This window comes from Sapajus apella, unplaced genomic scaffold, assembly GCF_009761245.1.
Source record: "Sapajus apella isolate SASKATOON/1434 unplaced genomic scaffold, GSC_monkey_1.0 scaffold120, whole genome shotgun sequence".
Classification (NCBI taxonomy): Eukaryota; Metazoa; Chordata; class Mammalia; order Primates; family Cebidae; genus Sapajus; species Sapajus apella.
In genome coordinates, this window is record NW_022437060.1 from 3018211 (window position 1) to 3039294 (window position 21084).

The 21084-nt window shown below is 35.0% G+C and overlaps 1 pseudogene; it reads right to left on the reverse strand.

Annotated features, from left to right (window-relative positions):
• LOC116538556 overlaps window positions 1–17136 on the reverse strand; it is a 47530-nt pseudogene extending 30394 nt beyond the window's left edge.
• Window positions 17137–21084: the final 3948 nt, after the last annotated feature.

The window sequence follows — 21084 nt, forward strand, 5'->3', positions numbered from 1 at the left end:
TGTGAATCTCAAATTTAACCAAAAATTTTAAAGAGTCTGTTTTTAAATTTTAGTTTTTAAATTCTTACAGTAAATCTTTTTTGTAAATCAAAAAAAAAAAAATTGATGAATTTCAACCCACTCATAGATTCACATAGCCCCACAACAACCAGAAACCAAAACAGTTTCCACCATTCTAAAAAACTCCTTCTTGTAATCCCTTAATAGTTGTATTATGTCTTCCACTCCTAACCTTGGAAAAGCTACTGATCTTTCTTCCATCATTCTAGTATTGTCTTTCTGAGAAAATCATATAATGAGAAGGATGCAGCAAGGAACTTTTGAAACTGACTCTCAATTCATCATAATGTCCCTGAGATTCAACTAAGTTGCTATGTAGCTCAATACTGTAGTTCATTCTTATTCTATTCCTTAGCAGGATTCCATTGTACAGATGCAATTCAGTTTACCATTGAAAGCCATGTGGGTTATTTCTAGTTTGGTGTGAGTATGAATAGAGCTACTTTAAGCATTCATGTACAGATTTTTGTGTGAATGTAAGCTGCCTTTTCTCTTGGGTAAATACCCAAGAGTAGGTTTGTTAGGTTACATGGTAACTGTATTTCAAACATTATAAAAAACTTCCATCTGTTCTCTCGATTGGCTGTAACATTTTGCATTCTCACTAGTAAATGACAGTTTCAATTACTTTTCATTATCTGTTCATCCTTTCCAGTGTTGGCACTATCAGTATTTTTCTTTTTCTTCTCCTCACCCTCCTCTACCTCTTTCATCACTCTTTTTTTTGTTTGTTTGTTTGTTTGTTTGTTGTTTTTTGAGATGGAGTCTTTCTCTGCTGCCCAGGCTATAGTGCAGTGGCATAATCTCAGCTCATTGCAACCTTTGCCTCTCAGGTTCAAGTAATTCTTTTGGCTCAGGCTCCTGAGTAGCTGGGATTACAGGGGTCTGCCACCACGCCCAGCTAATTTTTGTATTTTTAGTAGAGACAGAGTTTCACTATGTTTGCCAGGCTGGTCTGGAACTCCTGACCTCAGTGATCTGACCACCTCGGCCTCTCAAAGTAATGGGATTATAGGCATGAACCACCACAACTGGTCCTCCTTCATCATTCTAATACTTTGTATGTAAGCTAATTGCCATACCTTGAACTATATGCCAGGATGTATGTTATTAGATTTACCACAATCCTGGCTTCTTTTCATAGCCCCAGCTTCTGTATGTATCAAATGGAAATAGAGATACTCTTTCTAGTTCCTATAGAGTTATTTTGTGAAGATGAATTTGTTCCAAAATTTGTGGAAAAGGATAAAGTATACATATAAAATATTTGTTAACAATTTACAATAATCATTTTTGATAACTGCCAACTGTTATTTCAAGCTAGGTAGAATACTGATGAACCTTTAAGCACATCAAATGAGGTTATGTGCCCTTGCGGGGATGGAGAGAGAAAGTTTTAACAAGATTTATCATATTTTACCACGTTTTTATTTAATCCAGAATGAATAAATATTCCTTACATGTTACCAACTCTAAATGTGGAAGTGTCAGATATAGCTGCGAAAGGTCTGCAAGTTTGAGAAATTGCAAATGAAACTAACAAATCTATTTAAACAGTAAACAGACAAGGAAGAATTGCATATTAAGAGATGAGAGCTGTCTCATGTATGCATATTACCAGTATTGCTCCATAAGCTTTAAGATAAATATGTACATTTTTGTAAAAATATCTTTGATTATTTTTTCTTTCCACAAGAATTTTTTTACATGAAGAGCTAATAGGTATAATAATTTTGATAATCTTAAACTCCATATTTTATTTTCTTTTGTGGTGGTGATAAAGAGGAAAACCTCAAGCATATGATGTTGCTGTTTTTACCTACATAGCAAGTTCCAAATTGTAACAGATGAAATAAGAGCATTAAAAATTGTATACTCTACAAATATGTCTTTAAGAAAACTTCTTCTGCATATAAATATTTCATAAAGGGCAATGGACTATGTCTACTAAATATTTTACTTTGTTTTTCTTATATACAATCTTTCTTTTATGTTTCTCTAGCTTTTTCATTTACAGGGAAAAAAAATGTTGTTTCAGTAAGTCTGTCACTTTCCAAACTAGCTTACAAAACCTACTGCTACTTCAAATGGATACCACAATTTTATCTATCTTGTCATTTATCTCATTAAAAAGCTGTTTCAATATTTTGTCAGAAATGATGACCATCTTAATTATAAAATTTCTAAATTTTGATTTAAATGTTAAAGTTTATTTTTTCTTTATCTTATTCATCCCACTGTCCTTTATTATTTATGTATTTATTATTTGCTTATGGTCAAATCTTTTATGCTCAAAACTTGTTAACTGATAGCAAGGGCATAAAATGGCATTTCTTATAGAAGTTATTAATTATTACAGATATAGTTACTTCCAGTATTTTATGAGCAAGATTTGTATCTCAGACTGTCTATGTCATAACATCTAACAAGTACTTACGCTGCTTTATTCTTTAAAAATATGGAATTAGAGTTAGAAGACATGACTTGAGGACTGGCTCTGAAACTGATGATCTGCTAAACACTGGTCCAACACGAGAATTCACTAACCTTAAGCATGAATAATAATTATAATTAAAAACATTAGTAGCATCTACTACACAGGGCTATTATGGGGATGAAAATTATGTAATGCACATGAAAATTTGTTATGAAATACAGATTTTGTGAAAAATATGGATGTTAAGTACTAATATAACATTATTAGAGTCTACTATAGTTTTCAATTTCCCATTAATTCCTACCAATCTTTACTTAAATTCAAAATCAATATTTGTGAAACACATACTAGGATTCTGGTATTTTGTCATCTCTTCTGTAAGTGATATACGAGACTCTTTTGTTGGATTTGTTCAAAGTCTAGGTTTTTAGGATTTGATGATGGTGGTAGAAAAAGACAAGCTGCTGAAGGAAAGGGAAACCAGTAAGAGACACATGAAACAAATAAGAATATGTCAGCAAGCACTTATGTTATTAAGATAATTAAAAGAATCACACCATGAGGACATTTATTTCTGATCAGACATATACACTATGTCCTTATCCCTGAAACCCTTGGTGTATGGGGGCTGTGGGTCTGACTAGATCTACCATGATAAAAGCATTCATTTCTTCATTCTTCCTTTTTTACAAATTTGTCTGATCAGGAAATAATTTGAATTGTTAATAATTTCAAACTTTATAGGGTCTCCCAGACACCCTCTTTCTTTATACAACTGGCGGGGAATATGAGCACTATAGAGAGTTAATATAAAATTGAATAAGCAATGACCTAATGAATGAAAAGATCGGGTTAGCATTGCAAGATTTAAAATCTCCTAACTCAATAGGTCAGGATATCAGAAAAAGTGATACAATTGGGAGGTCAGTAAGCTAGGCAGCAAATCTTGCGCAGTGTTACTGAGCAATATGATTTATTGGCCTCTGCAATACCCTATGCTGCTGGCCTAAAAATAATGCATGCATTTGTAATGAATGGAGAGGAGAAAACAATAAACATGCAAATGTGCTAACACTTTTTAGGAATGCATTTTACATTTTTCCGTAGAAGAATGGAGGAAATAAGAACAGGAAGACAAAACTGAAGTTTAACATTCTCTAGGATGAAAAAAAGGAAACTTGAAAGCCTATATAAGATAGCCTGGAAGTATTTCCTGAAATTAATAGAATCTCAGGATAACAAATATATCCTACATTATAATCAGCTATTGATTATTTTTCATTTTTATATTATAAATTTCAGAAAATATAAGTTCCTTCAGTTGTGTTTTTGAAATATCTGATAAAATATAATAAGAATTTTTCTTAATTGTATTTACCCTATAAAACTTATCTGAATTTAAACATTCAATATATAAAGCGGCATGTTCAAGAAACAAAATACTTACAACATAAAAAATGTATTGTATCTCCTTGGCAAAGTTAAGGAACACTTGTAGTGCTACTGGCAATCAAAAAATAATAATTTTCATATGTTATCATCCACTAATCTAAACAAGCCTTTAGAACAATGTTTTAAAAATAACTGTAAGAGAAGTGACATCAGCAAAATGGCAGGCTAGAAGCACTAAGCTCTCCAAGACTTGGAGCATTAAGTGCTCCTTCATCCACTGAATAAACTACCAGAAACTAACTGAACCAACTTTGTAAGAGGTCTGGAAAATAGCCAAAGGTTTACGTCATCCAAGTAAATTTTCAATCAAGAGAAAGCTGTTTCCAAAACAGTCATAAAATTTTATGCTCTTTTTACTCATCCCTGCTCTACAACCTGCTCAGTGTGGCAGCAGTTTTGGTCTTGAGCAGTAGCAGCTGGCTACTATTTTCCCCTTGAATCAGAGAAAGCAGAGCAGGTCTTATTTGCAAATTATTGTGTAAGTGTGTCCTAACCAGGCTGGAGGATAACTAAAGTACTGAAGCAAAATAATGATTTCTGTTTGTCTAACTCAACCAGGAAAAACAGCAGGCACTGTTCACAGAAGCTACAAGGTGATGCAGATGCCAGGGACAAATGATTCCAGGTGGAGACATTTACAATAGGACATCTAAGGCCTAGAGGAGAAACTGGAATAAAACTTTCTGGAAAGTTAGACATTCAACAGCAACAACATAAAATATTGAGAGCTTAAACTTTCACCTCGGGTTGAATCCTAGGCCCAGATAAAACATATCTAAATATTGTTGGAGTACTCCAGCACAGAATGCACTTTATGCCCCAACACAAAGAATGGGAATGCCTGCTGTTATTTTTCTAGGTTTATTTTTTTGTTTTGTTTTGTTTAAACCCCTAGTGTTCCTGCAAATCTCTGTCCGAACACTAGCTGAACATGAGCAACAATCTTCCAGTACTTTGTGAGCAAGATTTCCATCTCAGATTGTCTATTTCATATCATCTTTCAGGTACATATGAAGAGAGCCTTCATATATCATAGTCTTTGCGAAAGGAAGTTTGAAAAAGTCTCAAGAGAATTACAGTCTTTTATAAATAAATAAATATATGCATACAGACATGCGAACATGCATCCGTCCATACATACATACATAAAACCTTTACAAAAGAAGAGAATCTGATATCCAGAGTTACTACATTGTAATAGTTAAATGCTCAAGTTTCAACAGTTTGTAAATCATACAAAGAAGAATAAAGACCAGCTAATACAATAGAACAAAACAAGTAAACAGAAACCACTCTTAACAATGCTCAGACATTAAAGCTAATATACAAATATTTAAAATTATTTGTCTTAAGTATTCTAAAAGAGTTATGGGGAAAATATGGGCAAAGAATTAAAGAAATTAGAAAAATTATATATGAACAAAATGAGGATACAACAAAGAGGTAGAAGTTAGGAAAAGAAATCATAAGGAAAATCTGGAGCAGAAAAATATAACTATTGAAATAAAATATTAACTAGAAGGTTTAATGAAAAATTTAAACAGAAAAAATAATAGTGAACCTGAAGAAACAAAAAATCAAATAATGAGGATGAGTTAAAAAAAAAAAAGAGAGAGAGAGAAATGACTGAAGAAACATGAACAGAGCCTCCATGACTTGTGGGATGTCATTAAGCAGACTAGGTACATGCTTAAGAAATCTTGAAAAGAGAAGGGGGTGTCAAAAGACTGTTTTAGGAAATAATAGTTAAAACTTATAAAATATGAAGAGAGATATGAATCTGCAAATCTAAGAAGGTCATCGAACTTCAAGGAAGATAAAAGAGTCAACGAGTCAACACTAGGATGTATTTAATCCACCCATTAAAAGCTAAAGGCAAAAGGAGAATCTTGAAAGGAACAAGAGAGAAGCAACTCACACACAGGAGGGATCATTAGATTACCAGCACATTTCTCAACAATCTTAGAAGCCAGAAGGCAGTGCGATCATATCTTTAAAGTGCTAAAGAAAATAAAAATTTGTATCTGCCAAAGATGTTCTTCAAAAATGAGGAAAACATTAAGACATCTCTAGAAAACAAAAGCTGAGAGAGTTAGCCACCACTAGATTCAACCTACAGGAAAGATTAAAGGAATTCCTCCAAGTTGAAATGAAGGAATGCCAGAGAGTAATTTGAATTGATATGAAGACAGAAAGCCTTTGGTAAATGTAATTACATGGCAAACATTAAAACCAATATTATTGTAGTTTTTCTTTTTAATTCAACTTTAAACTTTCTATGTAATTTAACATATAAACATATAAAACAATTATAAATCTATGCTATTGGCATAAATGTATAAAGATATAACTTTTGACATAAATGATATAAAAAGAGATATAAATATATAGAAGTAGAATTTTTATATATAATTGGAGTTAAGTTGTGATTGATTCAAAATACATTCTGATAATTTCTTATTTTGTTTAATCTCTATGTTAATCAGAAAAAATCTATAGAGTATACAAAAAAAAAAGACAAACAAAATGTGTCACTATAAAATCTCAACAAATACAAAAGGAAGTATAGTGGAGGAAATGAGGAGCAAAGAAAGCCTAAAGAAAATACAGAAAAAAAAATAACAAACAACAGAAGTAAATTTGTCTTTATCAGTAATTACATTAAATGGAAATGGATTAAACTCTTCAGTTATAAATCACAGATGTGCAGTATTAATAAAAACACAGAGTCCACCTGTATGCTACCTTCTATGAGTATCTCATTTTAGTATTAAATAGGCAAACAGATTGAAAATGAATATATAAGAAAACATAATTCATACAAATAGTAATCAAAGTGAAGGAATGTGTTCTTTTTCTGGGTCCAAGAGGGGGCATAGTTTTAAAGGCAAGAATTTCCCAGCTCCATGCCCTGCTCCCATCTCTCTCTATCTGGGAGATTTAACAGTTTATGTTTGAATTTCAAAGGCATGGGAAGGAACTAAGAGTCAATCAAGCCAGTGGAAGTTTAAAGGAGCTCTTTTCATTGGCCAGAGGAACTTGGGAAGGTGGGAATTTCACCCACGATAAATTCCCCTGCTCCTTTTCCCACACCAGATTTCCCGCTCTCTGGAATCCCCTCCCACATAGTAGGAGCTCTCCTTTCCCTCCTGGATTTCCCCTCTGGAGCCCCCTTCCACCTTCTTCATGGAAGATTTTTCTCTCTTCTCTTCCGTTTTTTCCCTCTTTTCTCTACCTAAATAAAATCACCCTTCTGCAACGCTTCTTGCGTTCAGTATTTATGAGCTTACCGTGCACCTGCTGTGGTTCCCTCTGTCATTCCAGAGAGGGTGGAGACCAGGAACTTACAACATTCTCTCGGGGGAGCTGTGCCTCACCAGCACCCCAAAAACACAGACACAAAAGGAGAACAGGGATGACTATACTACAATAATTTCAGACAAAATAGGCTTTAACTAAAAATTGTTACAAAACAGTTTTAAGAAACCCATTATATATAAAAGGTGAGTCAATTAACCAAGCAGATAGAACACCTATTAACATATATTTACCACATATAAGAGTCCCAAAATATATGAAACAAATGTGGCTGTAATTGAAAGGAGAAATAGACATAATAATAACTGGAATCTTTAAATCTTCAATCTCAATAACTAATAGATCATCTAAAAAGAAGATTTTCAAAAAAAATAGAAGACTTAGACAACACTTTAAAGTAGCTGGGTCTAACAGAGATATATAGAAAACTTGACCTAGCATCAGCAGAACACCTATTTTTCTCAAATGAATATAAAACATTTCTCAAGATACACTACGTTTTAAGCCACAGGACAAGTCTTAATACATTTATAAATATTAAAATTATGTGAAGTATTTTTTAATCCCAATGGTATGAAACTAAAAATAAATAACAGATAGAAAACTTAAAAATACACAAATAAATGGAAATTAACACAAACAACCAATGAGTCAAAAATAAATCACAAGTACAATTGGGAAATACTGTGGGAAATATAAAAATAAAAACACGACATAGCAAAACTTATGGAATGCAGTGAAAGCAGTGATAAGAGGAAAAGATATAGCTGTAATTGTGTATATTTTAAAAAATGTCAAATCAAGAATCTAACTGTACTTAAATGTGACATGGTAAAAGTCCCATAAAACTGCATACCTCAACCATACCTTGGCTTTCTGTTGAATCTGCTCTCTGTAACCCCAAATGTGACAGGCAAGCAGTCCAAACCCATGCCATCTTGGCCCCTGCAACTTGTAATATGTAATTAATGTCTGTAAATTAAACCCTACTCAGGCAATGTGTAAACTAATCTGGACTTTTGTAAACCACTTAAGTAACAATCGGAATGTCAAAAGTCCCCTAGCCCTCAGAATGTCTGGGGCCCCTCACCCTCATCTGCGCCTAGGAGGTGATTTACAGAATCCACTAGCCCTTGGAATGTCTGAAGCCTCTTACCCCCACCCCTGCCCCTCACCCTCACCCCCGAGGTGGTTTTACGGGTATAAAACGTCTTGACAACCTCCTTTCGGGACCACGGGTTGGAGAGATGCAAGTCCTCTGTGGCCACCGGCAATAAAGATCCTGTAATTTGGCATACTTTTGTCTTGGTGTTGACTTTCTATGCTCGGGCCAGTACAACATAAAGAACTACATAAAGAACAAATTAAAACTAAACTAGCATTGTTTATTGGAAAAGAACAAGAAAATTGGCAAATCTTAGTTAGATTGTTTAGAGTAAAAGAAGGAGATTCAAATGAATAAATCAAACATAAAATTTGAGATATTACTGCAGACTTTACATAAATAAATAGTATGAACAACTGTATGCCAACAAATTGGATAACCTAGATGAAATGAAGAACTTCCTAGAAACACGCTATCTCCCAAGACTGCATTATGATTACTAGAAAACCTGAATAGACCTTTAATTAGTAAGTAGATTAAAACAGTAATTGAAAATCTCCCAAAAAAGAAAGCCCTCCACTAGATGCTTCAATGGTAAATATTACTAAACACATAAAAAACTAACAAAACTAACAATGTTTCTTATCACTCAAAAAATCGAAGAAGGGGAAATTCTTTTTAACTTATTTACTGAGATTATTATTACCCCTATACCAAAATCAGAAAGAAATGCTACAAGTAGAGAAAATTATAGATTACTAACCTTTATGAATACTGATACGAAAATCTTCAACAAAAAAACTGATAAATTTTGACAACATACTAAAAAGATTGTATACCATGAGCAAGTGGAATTTATTCTCAGATTGTAAGAATTTATTATCAGATTTAAGATATGGAAATTAATTGATATAATAAACTACATTATTAGAACAAAGGGAAAATGATTATCTCTATAGAGGCAAAAAAGTATTTGGAAAAATTTAACACCCTTTCATGACAAAAATACTAAATAAACTAAAAGCAAGTAAATTACTCAATATGATCAAGTCAGTGCATGAAAAACCCACAGCTAACATCATAGTAATTGCTAAGAGATGAAAGATCTCTCCCATTATGATTAGGAACAAGATAAGGGTGCCCACATTTATCAGTTTTACTCAACATAGTACTGGAAGGTCTTAGAAATAGCAATGAGGCAAGAAAAAGAAATAAAACACATTTATATTGGAAAGGAAGACATCAAAATATTCCTGTTCACAGATGGCATAATCTTCTATGTAAAAAAAAAAAAAAAGCTAAAAATTATGTATACACACACACACACATTTATTAGAACTATAAATTCCCCAAAGTTGTGAGATACAGAATCAATACACAAAAATCAGTTGTGTTTTTATACACTAACAATAAGCTTTCAACAATAAAATAAAGAAAAAAAGTACTTACTAAAAAAGAATAAGAAATAAGCAAAACAAAAGTGGCAAAAGAATTCCACACTGAAAACTACAAAACTTTGCTGAAAGAATTTTCAGAAGAAATAAATAAATAGAGACAAATTCCATGTTTATGGATTGGAAGACTTGATATTGATAATATAACAATGTCACCCAAAGCTTTCTACAGCTCAATACAATCTCTATCAAAATCACAATGGTGCTTTAGCAGAAATAGAAAAAGAATCCTAAAATGTATTTGGAATCTCATGCAAACTCTTATAGCAAAAACAATTTTGAAAAGGAAGGATCAAGATAGATTCTCAACTTTAAAACCTATTTAAAAGCTACAGTAATAAAAACAATGTTATACTGTCATAACAACCGTAATTGCATTTTAGGTTTTGGGGTACATGTGAAGAACATGCAAGATTGTTTTGTTGCATAGGTGCACACACGGCAGTGTAATTTGCTGCCTTCCTCCCTGTCACATATATCTGGCATTTCTCTCCATGCTACAACAGACATTTTGGCTAATTAAATAGAAAAGAGAGCCACAAAATAAAAGTTCGCATAAATGGTCAAATGATTTTGAAAAATGGTTCCAAGACCATTGAATGAAGAAAGGGCAGTCATTCTAACATATAGTGCCGGGAAAACTAGATATCCATGTACAAAAGAATGAAGGTTAACTCATTTTATACAATATAAAAAATCAATACGAAGAACATCAAAGACATAAAAGTAACAACTAAAACAATAAATCTCTTAGAAGAAACTTGGTAAAAGCTTAATGTCATTGGAATAAGTGATGATTTCTTGGGTACAACACCAAACACATAGACAACAAAAAGAAAAATGGATAAACTGGATTTCATTAAAATTAAGTTTTTGCCAAAAGACAATATCAGAAGAGTTAATAACCAATCCATGAAATAGGAAAATATTTTCACGTTATAGATTTAATAAGGGATAGTATACAAAATATATAAAGGGTCTCTACAATTCAACAGCAAACAAAACAACTCAGAAATGACCAAAGGTTTGAATATATATTTCTCCAGGAAAAACACTATGGCTAATAAGCACATGAAAAGATGTTTAATAACTTGAATCATTTAAAAAATGCAAATCAAAACCAAACTGAGGTATCATTTTTTTTCAAGGAAAATAATAGGTGTTAGTGAAAACTGTGGAAAAAATGACCCTTTTATTTCCTTTATTGTGGAAATTTAAACTGGTGCAACTGCTATGAAAAACAGCTTGGTGATTCCTCAAAGAGATTAACATAAGATTATCATATGATCCAGTGATTTTGTTTCTCAGTGTATACCCAAAAATTGAAAACAAAGACTCAAACAGGTACTTGTACACCAATATTCACATCAGCATTATTCACAATAGCCCACTGGTGGAAACAACCTAAATATCTATTAATAATTAAACGGACAAGCAAAGTAGTATCTTAGACACAATAGAATATTATTTAGACTTAAAAAGGAACTAAATTCTAGTACATGCTACAACATGGTTCAACTTTGATAGATTTATTTGCAGACGTATTTGTTTGAATTTTTATGAGGCATGAACATCAGTTGTTGTATGCCGGCTTGATTCACATCCTGGGGACAATGAAATTCTATTTTCAAAGAAACGAAGTAGCATTTCAAATAAGTGTTCATGTTGATCCTTAAATAGTTAATAAATGGAAGAGTCAGGAATGCTTAGGTCCTACATTAGTGCCTATCATTATCCCAGAGTTTATGTGTTATGTACCTATGTTCTTATTTAAGAACAAACAAATTGTTTAGCTAGTGAGTCATGCAATCAGTCTCCTTAGCCACAATTCTAGCACTGGCTTCCAGGAAGTTTGGAACAAAACGTCTTTAAAAGCTCTGTGATTTTTTATGACTTGCATGCCAACATATTACTTTCATCATGTTCTGTTCAAATTGATGTTTTAAATTTAATATATATATTTAAATTTATTATAACACATTTTATAAGTATATCTAGAACATATTTTAGTATTTATATATTTTATTGATTAAGTTTGTCTTTTAAAAATCAGGCTCAAATCTCGTGTAAAAGATAAATAGATGTATATCCATACATAATTCTAAAATCCCCAATACAAAACTGCTTAACGATTTAACTCTATGATGCTTTGAGTGATATTAAAATCAGCAACTGTTTCTGAGGGGTCCGTAAGTAAAAATACTCATAATTACTAAACTAAGACATGTATAATATCACTGCAATATACATGTATTTTTTTCTAAAGAAAAGGCAACAGCACTCTCATAAAAGTTCTAATTTCTGCTACATTTTTGTACAAAAATACACTTGAACATGCACACATATACACCTCAACAGTCTCATTACTTTATAGTTCCACTGCATTTAATTTTAGGCTGTTTATGCAGTTGCACATATTATTGCATGCTCTCTTGCTTTCTGAGAATTATATTAAGTATTAACTTAGGTCTGTGGTGGTAAGTTATACAATGTATTCAATTAGGTTGCATTTCTTTAACTCATTTCTCTATGCATGTATTGTCCTTGCTGTAGCAATTTCAGTCGATTTGCCTTTTGGTAAGAACATTTGTTTATTGTGCTTATTAGCAATTACTGCACAGTTGGGAACTTCTCACCTCAAGTACTGCCTGGTTTCTGCCTCATGTTCTAAGAAGAGATCAGTAGATTGGGTCCCTTGAATCAATGGACTAGAGAGCCATGCTTTATTTGGTTTAAAGTTCCATTTCTCAGCTCTACTTCAACTTAGAATTTTCAGTTAACAATAAAAAATTAGATAGGTTTTTTAAAGTACGTATTTCTTTAAATGCACATTTCTCTAATATATATTATATTAGAGAAGTTTCACTGACACCTTCAGCTTTCTTTGGTGCTGCTTGAGTATTTTCTATTGTTTCTCTTGTTATTTTTACATCTTTTCAGAGATGCTGAGTTGATGCCCCTTGAATCTCCTTAATTATCCCTGGAAAACTTTGAGAGGAAAAACTGAATACTGCCACTGCCTGTAGGTGAGGACGATAACAGTAAATGCCATTAAATAATTCCAGGAAATATTGAATTAGCCCTGCAATGTTGTCATCAAAAGATAAGGCTGGACGTAATGGCTCATGCCTGTAATTCCAGGACTTTGGGAGGCTGAGGTGGGAGGATTGCTTGACCTCAGGAGCCCATGATCAGCCTTGACAACATAGTGAGACCTCATCTTTGCATATTAAAAAAATATAGCCGGGCATAGCGGCAGGCGCCTGTGGTTCCAACTACTCATGGGTTAAGGCAAGAGGATCTCTTTCGTCCAGCTGGTTGAGGCTTCAGTGAGCCATGATTGCACCACTGAACTCCAGTGTAGGCGACAGAGTGAGAACCTATCTCAAAAAAATAAAATAAAAAATAAGAAAATATATTAAGGAGTATGCATTGAATTTCGCAGAAGGTTGTTTTCTGTATTGTAAAAAATTGTTATCTTCCTGATTTTCAGGATTTCTTTTTCTAGTAGAAATATAATTTAGTAAGCCTCTATTATGCCTAATGCTTATGAGATATGAGAGTTATTTTGTACCCAGGCTCCATTTTAATTTCTAATGGTATTCAGCTCATTTTAGCACCTGAGGACTTGTCTTATTTTGGAAATATGTATCCAGATTGGACAGTACATTGGACTGTCTAAATCATAAAAAAGTAATGAGATTCTAAGGTGCATGTATCTCTCTGTGTGTGTGTATGCCCACACACACACACAAAAACTCAATAAAGTTTAAACTCCCATAGCACAATGTGCTAGGGTTCTATTGCTATAATTGCCAAAAGGCAGTGGTTTGAAACAGCATTCATTATCTTACATTTTCTGTGTACCTGGAATCTGGATGTAGCTGAGCTGCGACCCTCGACTTCAGGGTCCAACAGACTGTGAGCAAAGTGTCAGCAGGGGCTGTGGTTTCATCTCAAGATTTGATTTGGGAAGGACTTTATTCAGGATTACTCATATGGCTTGATGGTGTATCTTGTGAGCCATTCGGCTGAGGGCCTTATTTCTTTCACTGTTAACCAAAGGTTGCCTTCAGATCCTTGCCAGTGGGCCTCTCTGTATAGCAGTTAGTATCATTAGAGCTGGCAAGCTAGTTGACCAGGGAAAGTGTTCCAGACAGAAACCAGTCTTTTATAAAACAATCTTGAAAGTGACATTCCATCATTTTTGTCTTATTTTTTCTTCACTTTAAAACTTTTATTTAATTTTTAATTGACAAAAATTGCATATATTTGTGATGCCCTTCCATCACAGCCCATGAATGCTCTTTGTTGAATTTACAAGGTGATATTTTGATACATGTTTACACTGTGAAATGATCAAATTAGAGAATTAGTATATTCATTATCTTAATTGTTATTTCCTTGTGGTGAGAACATTTCAGTCTTCTCTTTTAGCTATTGATTTATGTACAAAACACTTCAAAAATGCTGAACTGTGCTATAGTCTATAGTGATTACATTTTCTCTTTTTTCTTTTATCTTAAAATAAATATAAAAGCCAAAACTATCCCGTACCTGCCTTTTACTTCAATAAAATGCCTTTTCCTCCCTCTTTCCCTGACACATCTTTGAGTCTGCCATTTCCCCAACCAGGTCTCTATTCATCCTTGAAGAGGCAGCATCTCATGAAGAATAAAGGACTGTGAGTCCAGAATGCCTGCTCTGTTTCACAGCAGCTGTGTGAGCTTGGTCTTAGTTTTTTCAACTCTACGATGATGATGACAACTACTATCCACCTCGCAGTGCTGTGAAAATTGGTGAGATAAGTCATACAAATTATCTATATCTATCCTTAGTGCCTAGCAAACAGTAGTAATCTCCCTTATTCATCTTTTAAGTTCCATATTCCAAAGGCTTTCCTGATTGCCTTAGCCTGTAATTCCCCCTCCTCTGAGCACATAGAATGTGTTCCAACTGCGTCTCAGATTTGGCCAGTACTTTATATATTTTTAAGTATTTCTAAGCCTTTTTTGTGTACAATTCTTAAATATAAATCCATAAAGGACTTATTTTATTTGTTTTTAGATATCTCTCTGTATTCTGTCCTTGAAGGATCACTTACGCCAACTTACATAGAATGGATTTACTTTTTAGTTCCTCTTCACAGATAAATGGATACATAAACAAATAGAAAATAGACTAATGGATAGATTATGGGTACATACTTAGGGAGTTTGCTATATACGTGTGTAATATTGGTTATGTGCAAGGCACTGTTAAAGCACTAAAATTCATATAATGTGTCTGTTATTTAATTGTCTTTCATTGTCTGAGGGGTTAGATAGAAATTAATTAATTCATCCTATGAGATAATGGCAGCTAATTTTTAAGATGAAAATGAAATTGGCCCTCTAAAAATGATACAATGACTAAACTCAAATAATGCATATAGAGAGCACTGAGAGGGGTATTTTCTATGTAATTTTCATAGCACTCAAAAGCAGGTATTATTTGTCACCTTTTACAGATGGATGGAATCATGGATTGAAGAGGGATAAAGGTCAGCTCTTTTCCCACAATTTTATGCATTTATTCTCCCATCAGACTGATCAGGCCTGGGCCAGGTGAGTGATTGAGGGATTAGATAGAAATTAACGAATTCATCCTATGAAATAATGGCAGCCAATTTTTAAGAAATCTTGCAGGGTTAGGAAGGAGAAAGAAGGAAAGCATGGGTGAAGGACTCTGAGCTGCTCATGGCTGACATGCAGCACCTGTGGAGATCACGGGTGAGACAGGTTCCTGGATGTTCTATGTCATGTGATCCAACCTACCAGCATGGGCTTGGTATCAAAATAAAAATTATGCATTTAGTTCAGGTGATTCAAATACAATAACTTTTATTTATCTAATTTAGGATTACCTTTAGAACAAGGCATAGGCAAGGTTGAAGCAAGACAAATGCTTACAACGATTAACATGTGTGTAGTAAGACAAATGAAACCTATAATACTCTAAGGATTCAAATGATGAAAATTTCAAAAGGTGAAAAACACAATGGTGAATTATTGTTTTAGAGGAGCCCTCCGCAAAGCCCTTCCATCGCAGCCCATGAATGCTATTTGTTGAATTTACATATAAGGCAAGACCAAGAAAGCCTTCTGGTTTTGTTTATATGTGTATGGTTGGGGGAATGCAAGGCAGTGGGAGGAAGGTGAAACAAAGAAGCCAAATAAACATAACAATGTAAATCATATCACCTCAAGAGATTTGGACTCAGGAAAACCATCTAGACTTAAATGCTTTTTACTTGTTTGATATTTGACTTTTTTTTCAATATGATACTAATATTTGTCACTTGGAAATGAATACAGTGAAAACTATTAATGACATAGAATACACAAAATGCCTTGTACAGTGTGGGGCACAGACCACATGTTCAGCAGGATTTGCCCTCAACCCCCTTTGTCCTCATGTTCCTTTGGTTCCACATTAGTATCAGTCAAATAGCTGACTTTACTTATAACTGCTTAACTGACATAGAAACTGCACAAGCTCAGGGGAGTCATGGGCGGAGGCCTCTGGTTTGGTGAAGTGGTGACAGCATGATAAGGATTGGGCTCACAGCAACCTTAGTTAGGGCACAAAGTACTCCAACTTGTTTGGAGTATAAATCTCCATGCTCTGGCTCCTCTGCAGAGGGAGAGGAAGGTGGTTGGAAGTAGTGAGACTTTCTAGGGTCATTTGTTAAAATGACTTTTTAATGATGGCACAAACTGTTTTCACATCTTAGGTATACTGAAAAAATGAAAACATAAATAAGTCACATTTTTGATATCTTGGCACAAAACTAATGAAAGAACTAGAACTACTTTAAAAGTGAAGGGAAAAAATGATGTAAAATTTACATTTAAATACACTCACTGATTTTTTATTTGCATACAATTAACTAAAGAACAAAGATTTCCAAAGGTCAGAAGACATCTTTTAAAAATGCAAAATTCCATTTTTCTAATAACGGTAATTTTTTTTTAAATTAGTGATTAATATAAGATTGGTTTAATGTATTCTAAAATTAGGCTTGGTGATTTCCAAAGAAATTTGGGAAAGAGAAAAAAAACCTTTGTATTTATCTGTGTTGTTTTAAGCTGCTACATGGGATTATTCAGTCATATTTAAAAAATCAACAATGCTTAACTAAGACAGATATTGCTTAAGTCTGGCTCTATTTCTACCACATTCAAGAAAGAGTCTGTCCTCACCTTGCCTCCATGAACAGCTTGACTGAGGTCTGAGTCTTCAGTAATTCTTCTATGTGCTTCAGCCATGCTGCCTGAATTGGAGAGACCTACCTCACCAATCTCATCTTCTCCCTCCTCTTTCTATTCTCAGAGATGCCGCACATTAACTCAAGATTGGCTTCCTATGCTCTTGCAGTGCTTCTTAGATTTTAATTCATTTAGGAGGAGAATGGTTTGGAATGAGCATAAGGGTGTTTTTATTTTTGTGGGCTTTTGGGTGGCGACCCCAATTCAGCAGCACAATTGTTATGAAGAGACGCTTGGGCTTACCCAGGTAATGTTTTTCCTCTTGTAGGAAACTGAGACTATTTAAACTTACTGAAGTCAGAGCAGCATCAGTTAACTTGTCATAGCTTCTTACAACCAAGGCACGGTGTGAGGGGGACTTCTCTTCCTGGGTCCGCAAGGGGCGTGATTTCAAGTGCAGGAATTCCCTGGCTTCCTGCCTCAGAAGGTGGCTAGGGCTCTTTGGGCACCTTCCTCCCCATGGACCAGGTAAAGATCTTTGTCTACCATCCCCGCAGGAGGGCAAGCCAGCTAGGGCTTTTGTCCCCAAAACTCGCACTAAAGGGCTCTTGAAGGAGGGGGCTCTGTGACTCAGAATTGTAAAACAAGTAGCCACTGAGTAACAGAGTCAAAGATCAATCAATCCAAAGGTTTGAAAGCACTCCTCTCATTGGACGGGAACATGAATGGGGAGGGAATAGCTTTAAAAAAGCAAAAAAAAAAACTTCAGCCTCCCCTGCCCAAGTGGATTCCCTCTCTGGGTCCCCTCTCACCACAGCGTGGGAGCTGCCTTTTCTCTCTCTCTAATAAATCACTCTCTCACAAAACTTTTTGGGTTCACAGTATTTGTTTGAACGGTAAACTCACTGAGCCTCTGGGGCCCCTTTCCCCATTCTTCGGGGTTATAGAGTCCAGAAGTCTATAAGACAGCAATGGTTCCCATTTCCATGGTGGTCTAGGGGATGGGATTCTTGGTTTTCACCCAGGCGACATGAGCTTGAGCTTGACTCCCAGTGTGGGAACCAGGCAATCGGGTTGAAGTTTTACTCTCCTGGTAACACAACTGACACTTTGTAATGAAGAAACATGGATATTTGTAGTGAATGGGGACTTTAGAGCAAGTGATTTAGCTCTTTTATTCTTAATTTTTTACCCTGCAAAATAGAAAAATTCGTGCTTACCTCAGAAAATCCTAACTGGAACGGAAATGTGGCCTTGTATGAAAAAGGCACAAAGGCACAGTACTTGATGGCCCACTAGATGCTTAGTATATATTGATTTAATTCTTTTTCTCTGATGACCTAAGAAATACTGAACTTCATACCAAGAGGAGATTTGGCCTGGGGAGGATGGCACAGATATCAAGTTAGCCTAGACAGAAAAAAACCTAGGACAATCGTAAAATAACAAGGAGTACGGTGTTACATATATTCTTTAGAGAATCAGAGATACGTTAAATGGGTTAAAACAATAAAATTTGAGCTATCATTCCAGTTTATGTTTGTTGGTAGTTGGTTCTCTTGCTTTTTCAGCACTTTAGAGAACTTTGCTAATAAAACCACATACCTTTTTAACCAATCTCAAAACATGAAATCAATATTTTTCACTAATCTAAGGAAGCACATGTTTGAAACCACTGAATTAAGGAGTATGGCCAGCTTTTAGAATATCCAGATACTTGAAGATATTCTGGATATCTTAGCTTAGGATCAGACAGATTTATCCATCCGGCAAATTTCTTCATCCCAACCCTGTCTCAGGGGCAAGCTTGAGTGATACTGTACATCACAAGCTGAGTCATATAATTTAGGGTCACCAATGAGGTTTCACCGAAAATAAAGAGGATGTCATGTTCATGGGTTTTATCTGACTGTCATCGGGGAAGTTTGAGAACATTTTTGATCATGACAGAAATCTTATGCTAACAGCTCAGTCTTCCACCGTGACTATTTGAAGAACAGTGCATAGTACAAAGTAGGGTCTCTCAATGAACACTATTCTTAGTCACTGGAGTCAAAGGTCAAAGGTGATTGAGCTGCAAGAAGGAATTAATGAGGATCCAGTAAGCTGTCCATAACATCCCTAGAAACTTGTGGGCTCAGTGAAGGTAGTCTTTCCATCTTCAAAGCCAGCAATGGAGCATCTCCTTCAGGAAGACCTCAGGGCTGTCTAAGGTCTTATCGGGTCACATCATGTCAATCTAAAGTCTCCCTTTTATGACATCAACTATGAGGTATAACATAGCTTCCTCATGCACTGTCTAACCCAGGACTAATCCATATTTCATGGAGTGGAAATCTTGAAAACTATCTTAGAATGCTGACTCCCACAGATGGGACACCTGAGATTGCCTGCAGTAGACATTGCCATCCTCAGCTTCACAAGGTTGCTATTTAAAGGACCAGGAGTAGAAACTGGATTTGGGAATTATCTTGACATAACTTACACAAAAGTGATTGATTTATTTTTTGAAGGCAAAGCACTTCTTTTATTTATTAGGCTTTTTTGGGAAATTGGATTTAGAAAAACTTTAAGCATAACAGAATTTTTGAGATTCCCAGATTATGCAAAGATAAACATAAAATTAATTCTCAAGGGCAACAGAGATGCTTGTGAACAAAGGAAAGGAGACAGCAAATCAAGGACCTCCTGCTGAAGCTATAGAAAACAAAGGCTAAAAGCAAACAAAGTAATTCCTAGAAACTGAATTACTTATACAGAACACATATACAGTAGTAACTGAGGATGGTTAAAATACACAGATACTATAAGGAGGAATGTGACCCCATTTTTTGATATCTAATTGCTGGTGGCTTTTAAGTCACCCCTCTTTTCTTCCCCTTGTGCCCCACAATGGTCAAGCTGATGAAAAAGGCTAGGTATTTTCATCTTTGGTGCCAGTGTGTGGGGGTTCAGTCAGGTTGGTGGGAGAAATTTTAGTTATAGAGAGTATACCCAAACTCTTTTGGAAGGCCTGGAGGTTTTTTACTATAGTACTTGGCTGAAGGCAGCCTTGTCCCCTTAGATAAATAAATTAGAGTAGAAACAAAGGAATGTGAGGAGTTTATCTGAATAACTTGTCTATTCATGTGGTCCTAACCTTTTATCCTTCCAGATGGCTCTCTCAAGGGAGGTCGGCAGAAGTATATTACCCACTAATGATGTTTGCTTTAGGCCTTGGAACCTGGCCTTTAATCTTTACCCTCTAGTGGTGTTGACTTACAGCTTTTGTCATTTAATGTGTGCAGAGAAAAGGCCAGCAAGGCCAGGGAGTCAGTGCTGGCAGCCATTAACTCCTTTGGGTGACTGGCCACAGACACCCCTAGTCCACTCATTCACTGAATATTGTGTCCGAGTGAATTTATTCATCTTTTGTGCAGCGGGGCTCTGTGGGGCAGACACTGGCACCAGTGGGCGATTAAAACCATGCAAGTTCCTGACTGTACCAGAGGACTGTCCCATACACTAAATTCAGTGAACACCCACCCAGGCCTTTCTTGCTGTCCCAAGATATTTCAGAACTGCTTAAGAGACCTGCCCTTCTCTCCTTAAGACCTCAATTTTGTAAGTAAAACCTTTGTCATAGCTTCTTGGTGTATGTGGTGTCATGAGGCTGAATGAACTTTAGGGAGGGCCTCTTCTTGTACTTCCAAGATGACCGTAGCACATGCAGGTGTATCTGACATTTATTTGATCAACTCATAGTTCTCACAAGAAATATTCTTCAGTTGAATCCCTGAGTCCAAGAATGGCTTCTTTCTGCTTGAAAATTTCCCCTTTCATTCCTCCTTCTTTTCAGAATTGCACAACATGGAGATTTTCTATTGCATTTTAAAGTGCTGCTCAAGGAAATAAAACTGATAATACAGCTGAACATCACAGGATAGCATAATTTAAATCAGATCAATTATGCAAAAAGAAAGATGAAATCTAGTAGGCATATTCATGCAATATGGGCATATTCATGCA